Raw genomic sequence first — 14,938 nt, forward strand, 5'->3', positions numbered from 1 at the left:
AGAATTATTTTTTAAATATATTATTTATTACATCATTTTAAATTGTAATATTATTTCACAATTTACTGTACTTTTGATCAAATAAATGCAGCCTTGATGAGCATAAGCGACAATCTGGCAAATTGATAAATGTTAAACAGCTTTTTTTTCCAATCATGCAGTAAAAGTATCTTAATACTTTTTTGGTGGCCTAATGGTTAGAGAGTCGGACTCGTAACCCAAAGGTTACGGGTTCGAGTCTCATACCGGCAGGGATTGTAGGTGGGGGGAGTGAATGTACAGCGCTCTCTCTCCAATCTTCAATACCACGACTGAGGTGCCCTTGAGCAAGGCACCGAACCCCCAACTGCTCCCCGGGCACCACAGCAAAAAATGGCTGCCCACTGCTCCGGGTGTGTGTTCCCGATGTGTGTGTGCACTTTGGATGGGTTAAATGCAGAGCACTAATTCCAAGTATGGGTCACCATACTTGGCCACATGTCACGTCACACTTCACACTTAATTTTAGGCAGCACAATCTGATTCATGGCATACATTATTGCATTTGTTAAAAAAACAGAGTATACATACTATATATTGTAGAATTAGTATGCAATTCTAAACATATATCTGTCTATTGCATGGAAGAGCAAGAGCTGCAAAGAGAACTATTCTTTTTACTGCCCCCTGTTGAAGTACACGAGTATTACACTCAAACTATTTCACGCTTTAGAGCTTTCTTAAGATAAAAGAGAGAAAACAAAAGGATCAGTTAAGAATTGATAAACAACTTTAGAATGTGTTTTCAGACATATTACACACTCACAAAAAAATGTTACAAACACACTTATGTAAGAGCTATTGTCTCCGCATCTAAATTACAATGTTATCAGATAGAACACTGGAAAAACACAAACTAGAAACAGTCCACTATAATATATAAGTAATTATTTTCACTGCGCTCCAGCTAAACTGTCCAAGTACAGATGGTATTTTGGTACTTCAGTAAATCAGTCACTCTAAAGCAAAACAATAGAAGTCTTTGTAATGCTTACATAAATTATTAAGGTAGCTTCTCTACCTCTTCCCCAGCAGCGGGCTTTCCATCAATGTCATGCAGATCAATAACAAACTATCAATGCACGCAGTCGATTTGAATGCAAATGTATCTGTACAATGTTTTTTTTTCCCCCATTTAATTTTAGCCTGTGGATGGCAGTATAGGCTCTTCTTTCAGGTTTACAGACAGCAGCAGACGACAAGCTAGTTATACCTGCAATAAAGAGCAGCCCTTCACAGATTTAATCCATTAAATGTTTATGTACAAAAATTAATGAAAGGGTTGGTGGCATGTCATTTAAAGTTAGATTCTACACAGCAGCCGAACTACTTTCACACAGTCAGTGGGATTGACAATATTTACTGACAATTATGACTTTTAAACCATTCAAACAACAGCGTGAATATTGTCCATATGAACCAATAACTGATGTCAAGCTCTTTTGATGGAGTAACCATAGAAACAGTGAATAAAGATTGCAACTTCTGTAACACTGGGAAATCTGATCACAACTGACAGTGTGTCATTTAACTATTCCAGTCAAGGAGTGGATTCATTCGGCAAATCCTAACTGACCGACAGCTATGATTTTTGCATTTTTAAATCAATTTGCTCTTCTCTTTTGTAAACCGAGCTTCTTGGTTGGACAGGTGTCCCTCTGTTATCTCAGTTCTGAAACAAGTACAACCAGCACAAATGACACAAACTCGCTCTCAGACACACCTGTTTGTCTCACAGTTAAGAGAAATAGACACCCACACTTCCAGAGACAAACTTTAACACTTAAACAGATGGCACTGACAACACAAGCACTAAAGGAGCCCATAATTCCGAGCCTTTAAACTAGAGTTTTGTGAACTGTAGTCTATGTGTGTGATCTTTCAAACCATCTCTATGTATATAACAAAAGGTAGCTGCTCTGTTCTAGGTCGACTCTTATACTGTTGACAGTGACCGGTGGACAATTTTGGCACAACCCCATTATGGTGGCGACTGTATGTAATGGATGTTGTGTTAAAAATAGAACTATAAAAAGAGATACAGAATACAGGATCCACATGCAGGGAGGAAATAGTGCAACAAAATGAACTTGAATGCAAATTCAACTGAACTAGAAATCATAAGCTGGTTTGAACTAACACCTAATTTACATTACTAAATGTGTTTATTAGTTTTGCGATATACATCTATTAGTTAAACAATGAAAATGTGTAAATTTTATTAGTTTTTAACACATTCCCTGCAATTATGTCAAAATCTAGTTACTAAGCGAGGCGAAGAACATTCATGAATACTAATATCAGCACCAAGACTGTTTTAAGAATCTGGTCTGTTGTAGATCATCCAATAATTCTTGAATTTGTTAAAATGAAGTGATGCGTGTTGTGTGTTGCGGTAATTGTGGGAAAGGCAGTTCACAGAATTCATTTAATTGATTTCAGGTCTGGAAAATCCCCTCCAAGACATGTGGTTCACTGTGTGTATTGTGGATAATGGGGTCATACATGTTATAATCCTTTTCTTTTTTCTTTTTGGAATATACAGTTACCAACAGAAAAACTGAAGAAGCTACAAATCTAACCACAGGCCCGATGCAAAAACATGGTATGTACACATATATGCCAGCCTGGTCTCATGTTTATACGTAGGTAATAGTATGTAACATTTACAAGCACAAAACGTACATTTTAGTATTTTTATTAATGCTAAAATATACAATTTAGACGCATTTCAACGTTTAAAACGTACAAATATTTACGTATCTTTTATATCATTAAGATATTCGTATCAATGCACTTTTATCATTTTATCAATAAGCGATTTAGATTTTTAGGCAGTTCACAGAATTCATTTAATTGATTTCAGGTCTGGAAAATCCCCTCCAAGACATGTGGTTCACTGTGTGTATTGTGGATAATGGGGTCATAAATGTTATAATCCTTTTCTTTTTTCTTTTTTTTTTTTGGAATATACAGTTACCAACAGAAAAACTGAAGAAGCTACAAATCTAACCACAGGCCCGATGCAAAAACATGGTATGTACACATATATGCCAGCCTGGTCTCATGTTTATACGTAGGTAATAATATGTAACATTTACAAGCACAAAACGTACATTTTAGTATTTTTATTAATGCTAAAATATACAATTTAGACGCATTTCAACGTTTAAAACGTACAAATATTTACGTATCTTTTATATCATTAAGATATTCGTATCAATGCACTTTTATCATTTTATCAATAAGCGATTTAGATTTTTAGACCCCTAAACCTAACCTCCAAACCTAAACCTACCCATTTTACAGCGAATATGCATTTTTATAATTTTATTAATACGCAATTTAGATTTTTAGACCCCTTAAAGGTGGGGTAAGCGATTTTTCAAAAACACTTTAGAAAACCGATTCGGGCCGAATAGCAAAACAAACTTGTAGCCAATCAGCAGTAAGGGGCGTAACTACTTAGGATGTGGAGGAGAGCGCGTTCAGTGCACGGGACGGACATTAGCAAGCCGAGCGACAGAAAGATACAGATGGCGGATAAAAAAAAAACAATTTTTTAAAGGGAGGAAACCGTCTGCTGAACAAAAGAAGGCTTAAGGCAAGAAGTAGGACCAGTGTAAATATCGGATCAGCTTTCAAGCGCTGGAGAGAACTCAAGGAGCGGAAGGCCTGTGATCGGACACCGAGGTTGTTTTGTTTCTTCTCGATAGGTGAGTAAATGTACGTTTTATTGAACCACATGTTACGTAAAATACAAACGAATTATCATGAGATCACGTTGCATATGCACACATACAAATCTTGAGAACCTTCTCTTTGATCCAAACCGAGAGAATGAGGTTCCAAGATTACAAGGCCACACACCATTCAGCTATTTCTATGCATGTGAGCGGCTGAACATAAACTCTGAGAATAACAGAACACGCATGACGAATGCCACATGGAGCTCACACAGACAGCTGGCTGCACTTACAGGCAGGTGCACACCTAAATATCTCCACCTTCAGTTATATCTTAGACCAGGGGTTTTCAAGACTGGGGGGGCCCCAAAAAGTATAAAAATAATAAAATGTAAAATAAATAAATAATACATAAAAAAAACCACACATTAAATAATAAAGTGTAAATAATAATAATAACAAAATAAACAATGTAATGTAAAAAGATTAACAAAAATTCTATTTAGAAAAAAAAAAGAGAGAGGTGTTTGCTCATGCAAAAGTCACTGCCATGATGTTGGGTGTTATGGGATGTTGCCAGTTATAAAATAGTGATGTTCGCCTTAGCAAGTGCCATAAAATGCACTCCCGGGAAGAGAAACTGAAGACTGCTTTCGAAGTGCATTCTGTGTGTGTGATAATTTCAAATACATGTGAGTGTGTGTGTGTGTGTGTGTGAGAGAGAGAGAGAGAGAGAGAGAAAGATCTGCTCTGCTCCACTAAATCCTCAGAGAGAGAAAAGAGTCACATTCGGTCTGCCATCGTTAATTATTTGGGATAAACGGAGGCGTGCAGGAAGGAGGACAGACCCATGGAGTATCCTGAGAGTCGTAACTCATGTAAAATAAAGGAATGTGTCATCAGACGGTAAGACGGGGCGGCAGGATGGTGTTTCTGGAGCCCATCTGGTGGATGGTGTGTGTGTGTCGGGGTGAAGCTGTCTGGAGAAAGATTCAGGCTTATGCAGACAGTGAGACGACACCAGTGTTTGAGTCATACAAAGCAGGGCGGAGGTGGAGGTCAAGGACACCGCTGGGACGAGACTTTCATTTACCCTGCGAAAACAAATATGAGCTTTTGTTTCATAACGTCTCTTCTACTACTCTATCCTCCCTTGATTTGCTAGTTTTCTCTCACCTCCCAGCTGAAAAGACCCACTGTGTTTAAGATGCTGGTGCCCTCACAAGGCTTCTTAACTAGTTTCACCAGTACGGCTACTTTTCAACATGCTTCTCTTAATAAGATATGTTGGTTTTTCAGATGCTGTTCCCCAACACATGATGATGGCGTGTCAATGTTCTCACCAGGCTAGTTACTAGCTTAATCTTAATTAACCTGGAGGAAAAGAGGAAGAAGAATGCTTAACCAGGAATGTACCTTGTTGGTCATCAACATATGTTGGATTTTAGGCCCCAAAATGTGATGTTGTTCTGCCAGTGTTCTCCCCAACCTTCTTAACCAGCTTAACTTGCATGACTGTTTTACCAATTACATGAGTTATGAAAAGGAGGTACGGAAAAACAAGAAAAGGAGGAGAAAAGTGAATTAGCTTTCTTGTTGAACTGGTTGGTTAAGACAACTACTGAAGAGAAAGACAACAGTTATGTTGAAATTACCAACTTAGTCTAGACTAGCATTACACAAGTAGTTGGTATCCCACCTGGCTTCATAACTAGGAAGGTACCTTGTTGGTTATGAATATATGTTGTTGTTGTTGTTGTTTTTTTGGATTCTGGACAACATGATGATGGCATGTCAGTGTCCTCGCCACGCTTGTTAACTAACTTAACTTAATCAACCTGGAAGAAAGGAGGAAGAAGAAAAAGAAGAGAGGAGACAAAAAATAAAGAGATTGATTGTTGAATTGACCAGGTTAGACCATTGCTGAACAGAAAGCTAGTGTCCCTAATCCGTGTGGTGTGGCTGACACAGAACAACATACGCTGTTTACGTCCAGCGGATAATCTCCAAAATGGCGCTAGGGTGATGCGGAGGAGACAAATTGTTAAATAAAGTCGTTATTTATTTTTCTTTTGTGCCCAAAAAGTATTCTCGTAGCTTCGTAATATTACAGTTGAACCCCCTGACGTCACATGGATTAGTTTACCGATCTCCTTTCTACGTTTCTGGACGTTGATCGTGGTAGTACCCTTGCTGTCTATGGGAGGGTCAGAGAGCTGTCAGAATGCATCAAAAATATCTTCATTTGTGTTCCGAAGATGAACGGAGGTCTTACGGATTTGGAACGACATGAGGGTGAGTAATTAATGACAGAATTTTCATTTTTGGGTGAACTAACCCTTTAACTACCGTATTGGCCCGAATATAAGACGACCCTGATTATAAGACGACCCCCCCTTTTTCCAGATGTACCTTTTGGAAAAAGGCTTTTTAAAAGCCACATCTTGTTTTTTCTCAGTAAAACACATTTTGTCTTCAATTATTTTCATATTGCATATTTTTCCTATTTTAATTTTTGTTTTGAAAGTAAAAACTGGTCAAATGTACCAACAATCACATTAAAAAAATTTACACTTTAAAAAAAAAGCAGGTAGCCCATCTGAATTAGGACATTTAGGCTATACATCTAATAGTAGCCTACCAAAATCTTATTAACAGTAGAAGTTAAATCTTACTATAGTCTTCAAATCTGGGTACTGTCTTACGTTTTACAATCACAAAAGAGTTTGCTCCCATCAGGCTAACGTGACAGTCACGACTCATGCAGCTGTAAGCTTTTCTTTCTCTTTTGTTTTTACTCATGATCTTTACAACACGCATTACATTACGCATTTCATGGCACACTTTATGCATATTTGGCGCCACCTATTGTTGTGGGTGTATTATTGACATGTCAAAGTCTAGACCCTGAATATAAGACGGCCGCGTTTATTCAGATGTATTTCCAAGAAAAAAACATTGTCTTATATTCGGGTCAATACGGTAGTAACCTCTTTAGTCACCAGCAAATGTTGTATTTTGGTAGCTGCTTTCCTCCATCAGAAAATGTTGTCCCTAACAAGCTTTAACCAGTCTTTTCAGCAAAACTATCATACATATTTCTCCACTATCCTCTTATTCTTTCTTTCCCGTCTCCTCGAAGCTAATGAAGCGAGCAGAAGCAGGAACAGGAAGCGTCTTTAAGGTCAGCGCTCTGGAGGAGGCCTGAGAGATTCTCCCAGAGAGACGCTCCCCACTCAGGGCCTGCACCTCTGGCTCTCTGATCTGCCCACGGGGAGAGTGTCAGAAAACTGATCCCTTTCATCTCCTCCGGGGCTCCCTTCTGATCCCAGTCTCTCATATTTATTTGATTTCTAAGATGCTGTTTGATGACTCAGAGTCTCTGCCGTCCAGTTCACTGTTTGCTGTTCATCTCGCTCTTTTCTCACTGCATCATCACTCCTTTGATTCATGGCTACGCTGTTCTGTGCGAAAGGAGAGAGCTCCATGTGACTTCGCTAGAAAAGTGGACTAGCTGATGTAATGCAGTTGAATTTATTGGTCCATTGTCTTGAAAAATGAATGGGGGAAATTGTAATGCTCAACATGGTGGCTATGGGAAACAAAGTCCTGTCTTTCAGTTAAACAACTGAAATGGGTATTCTGTTGAGTTACTAAGAGGTCTAACCTCAAAATGTCCTTCCCAGCATCAGAACCACTGCAAGTGGGGGGCCAGCATGATGCGGGGGACCCTCATGACATTGTGAGCCTGTTTAGAGCTGTTTTACACTGCACAAAAGCCACATCTAAGCTGCAAATATACTGGCAGCATAAATCTATTTACTTGGATTCACAATAATGGGAAACACATGCAAACTAAGGCTAATATTGAATTGATACTGAAACATTTTTGAAGAGAGCTCCATTATACAACTATGGTTAAGTGTTGAATAGTTAATTTATTCGCAGGAATTTCCAATACGTTTCACTTTGTTAACAAAGTGTACCACGAATAATAAACATGTATTTGGGGTCATTAAGATTTTTGTTTGCTTTTAAAGAAATGTACACTTTAATTCTTTAATTTAACACATTAAATTAAGTAAAGACTTCTATAATTTTACAAATGCTGTTTTTTTTTTTACTTTGTGTTTATCAAAGAATCCTGAAAAAAATGTAGCATGGTTTTTATAAAAGTTTTCAGCATTGATAATAATATAATAAGAAATGTTTCTTGAGAAGCAAATCAGCAAAAATGCTTTCTGAAGGATCATGTGACTCCGAAGACAGTGCTGAAAATACAGCTTTTCCATCACAGGAATAAAATACATTTGAAAACATTCAAATAGAAAACTGTTGCTTAAAATTGTAATATTTCATAACATTACAGCTTTACAGTATTTTTGATCAAATAAATGCAGCCTTGGTGAGCATACGAGACCTATTTTAAAAACATTTTTAAAATCTTACCAATCCCAAGCTTATGTAAAATTGTTATTAATTTGTGGTTGCACAAATTAAAATGTAAAAAATGTATTAATATATGTAAAATAAACCCAATTAACAAATTTTGTAAAGTACTGTACCTGAAGCATTATCTAATGTTAACACATTGAACTTCACTGTAAAATTATACTAAAATATTTCGGCATGGAAAAGAACACAGGACAAGAAAAGCTGCCAAAAATAAAATAATAATAATAATAAACCCTCAAAACTTAAACAGCTAGACCAGTACCTACATACACCAGCCTGGAAATCATGCTGGTCTGTTTGAACCGTACAAGCTCACTTTACAAATATATTTGGTTGAAAACAATACATTCATTCAATAATTGCTAACACGACAACATGTGGCCAATATCTAGCCGGGGGAAATGTTTCTGGTCTGGCCAACTGAAAACGATAACATTTTTAAAATTCTTTTGTCTTGCCATGTCACATTCAACAGATTTTCCGCTTGTTTTTCCTCTCTCTCTCTCTCTCTACGAGGTCAAAAATCCAACCAGACTGACCAACTCCCAAATGAATTCAGTGTCTGCTCTACAGTCCCAGCGTTGATGAGTCTATAATGTCTCGCCCATCTCTTGTACGAACTTCTGATTTTCAACACCACTTGTGGATCGCCTCTGAAGGGCCCTGAGGTGATGTTATCGGATCTGATTCAGCCATGCGTCTCTGGAATGAAATGTGGAATAGAATCATCTGTGTCCCTCCCCGGATTGATTCAGATAATTAAATTCAGGGTCTTATATAAGGGGAGGATTGTTTTTGTCCTTTCGCCAGAAGCACGTTCCAGAACGTGCGAGTCTCACAGGTTCTAGAGCACAGAGCTTAACAAAGACGTGAGAACAGTGTTGTTAATTAGAACAAAGCAAATATAGATGCCAGAAAAAAGCAGCAAGCAGACAGGGAACTACAAAGACTCTCGTCAGGACTAATCAACCATGAAAACAACCAATTAAAGCTAATTTTACACCCTCCCTTTAGAATACAGTCTAAAAAGGTGATGGAAAGCAAAGCTTTACTCACTTTCTGTCTATTTGTCATATTATGTCACTGCAGTGACCACTGAAGACAATAACCAACTCAAAACTTTCTTGTGCGTGTGTGTGTTCTGGTCCACAGTGTATGTATGTGGGTCATGGGAATGGGTCGGGTGTCCTCTATCCCAGGGTGCGCTCAGCTGTCTCGACTTACATTATTAAATATGACCACTTATCACACACTCATACATATACATTCAATTAGTTATCCAATTGAGGGCATACCAAAGACTTCTATTGCTTTTAAATAAAGCTAATTATAATTACTGACCCAAACCCAAAACACTCTTTTGCAATTCAATTTAAAAAAATATTCTTAAAAGTTACATATAGATATTAATATGAACTAATTATAAACAGCATGTAGTCTTTTGACCAAACCAAACCAAAACATAAAATGCAAATTCGCCATCATATATTGTGTTTAATATTGGTATTAAAATAACCTCAAAAGTAATTAAATATCATATTGAACATCACCATTTCTATCAAAACACAAAAATCAGAATTATCAACACAATGGAGCTAGAAAACTGTAGCTGTAATATGTTTTCATCTCTTAGAAAAAAAAAACCTACAAAAACTACCTTTTTCTCCACTGATAGCAATAATAATATTCTTATACTGCTTTACATTTACAAATAGAAAACTGTTGCTTAAAATTGTAATATTTCATAACATTACAGCTTTACAGTATTTTTGATCAAATAAATGCAGCCTTGGTGAGCATACGAGACCTATTTTAAAAACATTTTTAAAATCTTACCAATCCCAAGCTTATGTAAAATTGTTATTAATTTGTGGTTGCACAAATTAAAATGTAAAAAATGTATTAATATATGTAAAATAAACCCAATTAACAAATTTTGTAAAGTACTGTACCTGAAGCATTATCTAATGTTAACACATTGAACTTCACTGTAAAATTATACTAAAATATTTCGGCATGGAAAAGAACACAGGACAAGAAAAGCTGCCAAAAATAAAATAATAATAATAATAAACCCTCAAAACTTAAACAGCTAGACCAGTACCTACATACACCAGCCTGGAAATCATGCTGGTCTGTTTGAACCGTACAAGCTCACTTTACAAATATATTTGGTTGAAAACAATACATTCATTCAATAATTGCTAACACGACAACATGTGGCCAATATCTAGCCGGGGGAAATGTTTCTGGTCTGGCCAACTGAAAACGATAACATTTTTTAAATTCTTTTGTCTTGCCATGTCACATTCAACAGATTTTCCGCTTGTTTTTCCTCTCTCTCTCTCTCTACGAGGTCAAAAATCCAACCAGACTGACCAACTCCCAAATGAATTCAGTGTCTGCTCTACAGTCCCAGCGTTGATGAGTCTGTAATGTCTCGCCCATCTCTTGTACGAACTTCTGATTTTCAACACCACTTGTGGATCGCCTCTGAAGGGCCCTGAGGTGATGTTATCGGATCTGATTCAGCCATGCGTCTCTGGAATGAAATGTGGAATAGAATCATCTGTGTCCCTCCCCGGATTGATTCAGATAATTAAATTCAGGGTCTTATATAAGGGGAGGATTGTTTTTGTCCTTTCGCCAGAAGCACGTTCCAGAACGTGCGAGTCTCACAGGTTCTAGAGCACAGAGCTTAACAAAGACGTGAGAACAGTGTTGTTAATTAGAACAAAGCAAATATAGATGCCAGAAAAAAGCAGCAAGCAGACAGGGAACTACAAAGACTCTCGTCAGGACTAATCAACCATGAAAACAACCAATTAAAGCTAATTTTACACCCTCCCTTTAGAATACAGTCTAAAAAGGTGATGGAAAGCAAAGCTTTACTCACTTTCTGTCTATTTGTCATATTATGTCACTGCAGTGACCACTGAAGACAATAACCAACTCAAAACTTTCTTGTGCGTGTGTGTGTTCTGGTCCACAGTGTATGTATGTGGGTCATGGGAATGGGTCGGGTGTCCTCTATCCCAGGGTGCGCTCAGCTGTCTCGACTTACATTATTAAATATGACCACTTATCACACACTCATACATATACATTCAATTAGTTATCCAATTGAGGGCATACCAAAGACTTCTATTGCTTTTAAATAAAGCTAATTATAATTACTGACCCAAACCCAAAACACTCTTTTGCAATTCAATTTAAAAAAATATTCTTAAAAGTTACATATAGATATTAATATGAACTAATTATAAACAGCATGTAGTCCTTTGACCAAACCAAACCAAAACATAAAATGCAAATTCGCCATCATATATTGTGTTTAATATTGGTATTAAAATAACCTCAAAAGTAATTAAATATCATATTGAACATCACCATTTCTATCAAAACACAAAAATCAGAATTATCAACACAATGGAGCTAGAAAACTGTAGCTGTAATATGTTTTCATCTCTTAGAAAAAAAAAACCTACAAAAACTACCTTTTTCTCCACTGATAGCAATAATAATATTCTTATACTGCTTTACATTTACATTTAGTCATTTAGCAGACGCTTTTATCCAAAGCAACTTACAAACTTGACTTATTTAGGGTATTAAAAGTTTTATTCAGCTAAAAAATTTTATTAAATACATTAAATAACGATGGAAATTCAACATTTATGATTACTGATCATATGATTACTGAGATCATTTCCCATTAAATAAATATCTGCTAACATCTCTAATCAAACGTTTTAAACTAAAGGAAGGACATTTCTCACCATTTCAAGCATTTCCATCAACCCACACACACACAAAATCTGAATTATCAACACCACAGCGGTCCTCAAGAAAGACGACTTTAAATGTGCCTCAGTGGTGTGATCTGTGGATGAGGGCCACACACACAGAGGAAGAGACAGAACAAGGCACTGATATACTGAGTAAGAGGAAAGAAAGAAGCAGAGAGAGAGAGCGAGAGAGAGAGAGCAGATCAGGCTGACTGAATGGTTTCCAGATGTGTGAATGGTAAACAACTGGTTTATCGTGTGGGCATAAAAATCTGTGGCATTCAGAATCTCTGACCAAACATCCCAGAGTCCTCCAGAACCACGACCAGAGAACGGACACGCATGGACAGATCCACAACCACACGCTCGCATTGTCGCCGTTTAGTGTCTGATATCTACTGTTGAGTATTTCCAGAAGCCTAGCATGAAAGAGCTGAAAACAAATGAGAAATCAAATCACAATCCCATCTGACATGCTTTGAAGTCATCTGTGCATGAACATGAACCTTCACGTACATCTGACTGATGAAGCGAATGTGACACAATTACAGAGAAAGAGACATCCATGTGTGTGTGCAATATTTATTCTCTCTGTATGGGTTGTGCTCCATGTATTTAGAGGGCACATTCCCAGGCTGGGCGTTGGGATTCTCTCCTCCACTGTTTCCCACACAGAGCTCACAGGAGGGCCTTTGTTCCGGCTCCAGGCCGCGGGGGACCCAGATTCAGCACAGCAGCCCCTGAGAGACCTCCCTGCATTCTTATGCAGGACGACCCTCACCTTCAGAGGTGCTCACTGCATTGGATTCACATTAGTCTTTGAATCTTGTCTATTTATCAATGTCTAGCTACCTCTCTCTGGCTACCACTGCTTGAAAAATTAATATTAGTGATACATTTGAGCTGATTTCTTCATGTAAATGTTCAAAAGCAGTTCATTTACTTTTTAATAAAAAAAACAGTACAGTGACTTATTACAGTGATCTCTAGCGATGAAATCACTATCAGCATGAATAAAACATACAGGGATATTTCACCCAAAAATTACAATTTTGTCATAATTTATTCCTGATCCAAGTTCCAAGTGTCTAATAAAAAAAAAGACCTCTTTTACTTTCACTGGAAGGACAAAAAGTGCTGAGAAATTTTCATAATATCTTTGTTTGTTTCAAAGTAAGTAAAACAGGTTTGTAAAGACATGAGGGTAATGAAGTAAATGAAGACAATTTTCATTTTTGAGTGAACTATGCCACTTTTAGGATACATAACAAACACCCAAAACTCAGTGTGAAACAAAAAGTGATTAAACGCATCTCTTCTATTCTAATATGAGTTTTTACTCTAACTGACCATAACCAAGAAAAGCAATGAGCTAGAAACCAATGCAGTTGTAATATTGTCACCTGCTAGCAAAATGCATCTTTCTCCACTGACAACTGGTAAAAATGGCAAAACATCTTGTTTTTTATATGTATTTATGTAGTATTATAATAGATATTATATTATGTGTGTGCATGTATATATCCAAAGTATAAAATAAAAGATGAACAGAATATATAGTATAGTATAGTATAGTACAGTACAGTATATATTGCAAAGTAGATGTTTTACCAGTGCTCTGCTTTACTTTTAAGACCATGATTAAAAAAAAAAAAAAACTTCAAATCCTGAAATGTATTACCTTTGACAGTTGTGTCCAGAATTCAGTGCTGATATACAGAGATGGAAGATTTCAAATAATGTGGTTCATGGGAGTTACCTTATCTTCAATCTTATTCAGTTTGGACTTGAGTTCTGAGACCAGCAGGGATCAAATCTCAGATAAAGGGATCAATCTAAACTGGAATGTGAGATTATCAATCACTCTATTCACCAGTCTAGTTTGGTGTCCATAGTGGAGAGGAAAGATCTGCTGTGTAGAAACTGTTAAGTAGCAGTCTTGCAACATATGTTTTATACAAAATGACTCTAGCACACTTTACTCAAGTGGAACTGTCCCTAAGAACACTGCGTTGATGGCTTATAGACTGTCCCTTGTGTGATTTGAACTTCTAGCCTCAGCCACTGCACCACACTACCCATCTGATCAACATATGAACGTTTAGCAGGATACAAAGTGGAGTAACACCAACCCAAACGTGAAAGAGCATCCAAAGCGAGTCACAGAGACCCTGGATGATTTAAGGTGAACTGCTAAAAAGCTAAAACTACTATAAAAAAGTTTTCTAGCTGGTCTAAACAAGTCTAGTCAATTCCAAATAGGCACAAAATGTAACAAATATCTTGTATTTTTTTCTCTTCTGCATCTCGCTGGTAGACAGACTGTTCTGGTGGAAACACAGATTGTTAGGCCAAATTTCAAAGACTGATTAATTGAGTCTTTTTTGGACTGCTGTAGAGTTCGCGTAAAGTAGCGTTTTAAGTGGAGATCACAGTCCTTACATGTTGCTCCAAGTCAACAAGAAATTTAAATCAACCCTGTTTGCTTTAATACACATGCCCGGTCTTATGGGAACGATTCACCAGTGCACATTTCCTCCCCCCAGAAAGCACAAAGCATAAAGCACAAGCTCACAGAAAGCACAAGCTTAAAAAATACAGTGTGTTCTATAAAGCTGATACTTTTGGCCAATATCACCACAGTACATATCATTCAGTTCCATAGTATACCATAATATTACCATCCAACACTATGGTACCACCAGTAGCCTACTTTTAATAAAGGCATTAACATGGAGGAGAGCCATATACAGATTATTTCTATCAGTCTTTCTCTTTTGCGCTGCATTGTTGATGGCCAGAATTTGGTTTGGTTGCTATAGAGATTGATGGGAGGTTGGGCAACCACATTTGGGTATGAGGGGATGGAACGAGTGCGAGTGAGGGAGAGAAAGAGAGAATATTGTCATAATTGCATGTTCTGCTGATGGTGCTTAAGAAGTGAAGCCAGCAGGCAAATGAAATACAGAT

At 37.2% G+C, this 14,938-nt stretch overlaps 1 protein-coding gene across 1 annotated transcript in view; it reads right to left on the reverse strand.

Annotated features, from left to right (window-relative positions):
- LOC107600089 (glypican-5-like) overlaps positions 1-14,938 on the reverse strand; it is a 123,379-nt gene that overhangs the window by 54,621 nt on the left and 53,820 nt on the right. The window lies entirely within an intron of this gene.

Source organism: Sinocyclocheilus grahami, unplaced genomic scaffold, assembly GCF_001515645.1.
Source record: "Sinocyclocheilus grahami isolate Dianchi unplaced genomic scaffold, SAMN03320097.WGS_v1.1 scaffold277.1, whole genome shotgun sequence".
Lineage (NCBI taxonomy): Eukaryota > Metazoa > Chordata > Actinopteri > Cypriniformes > Cyprinidae > Sinocyclocheilus > Sinocyclocheilus grahami.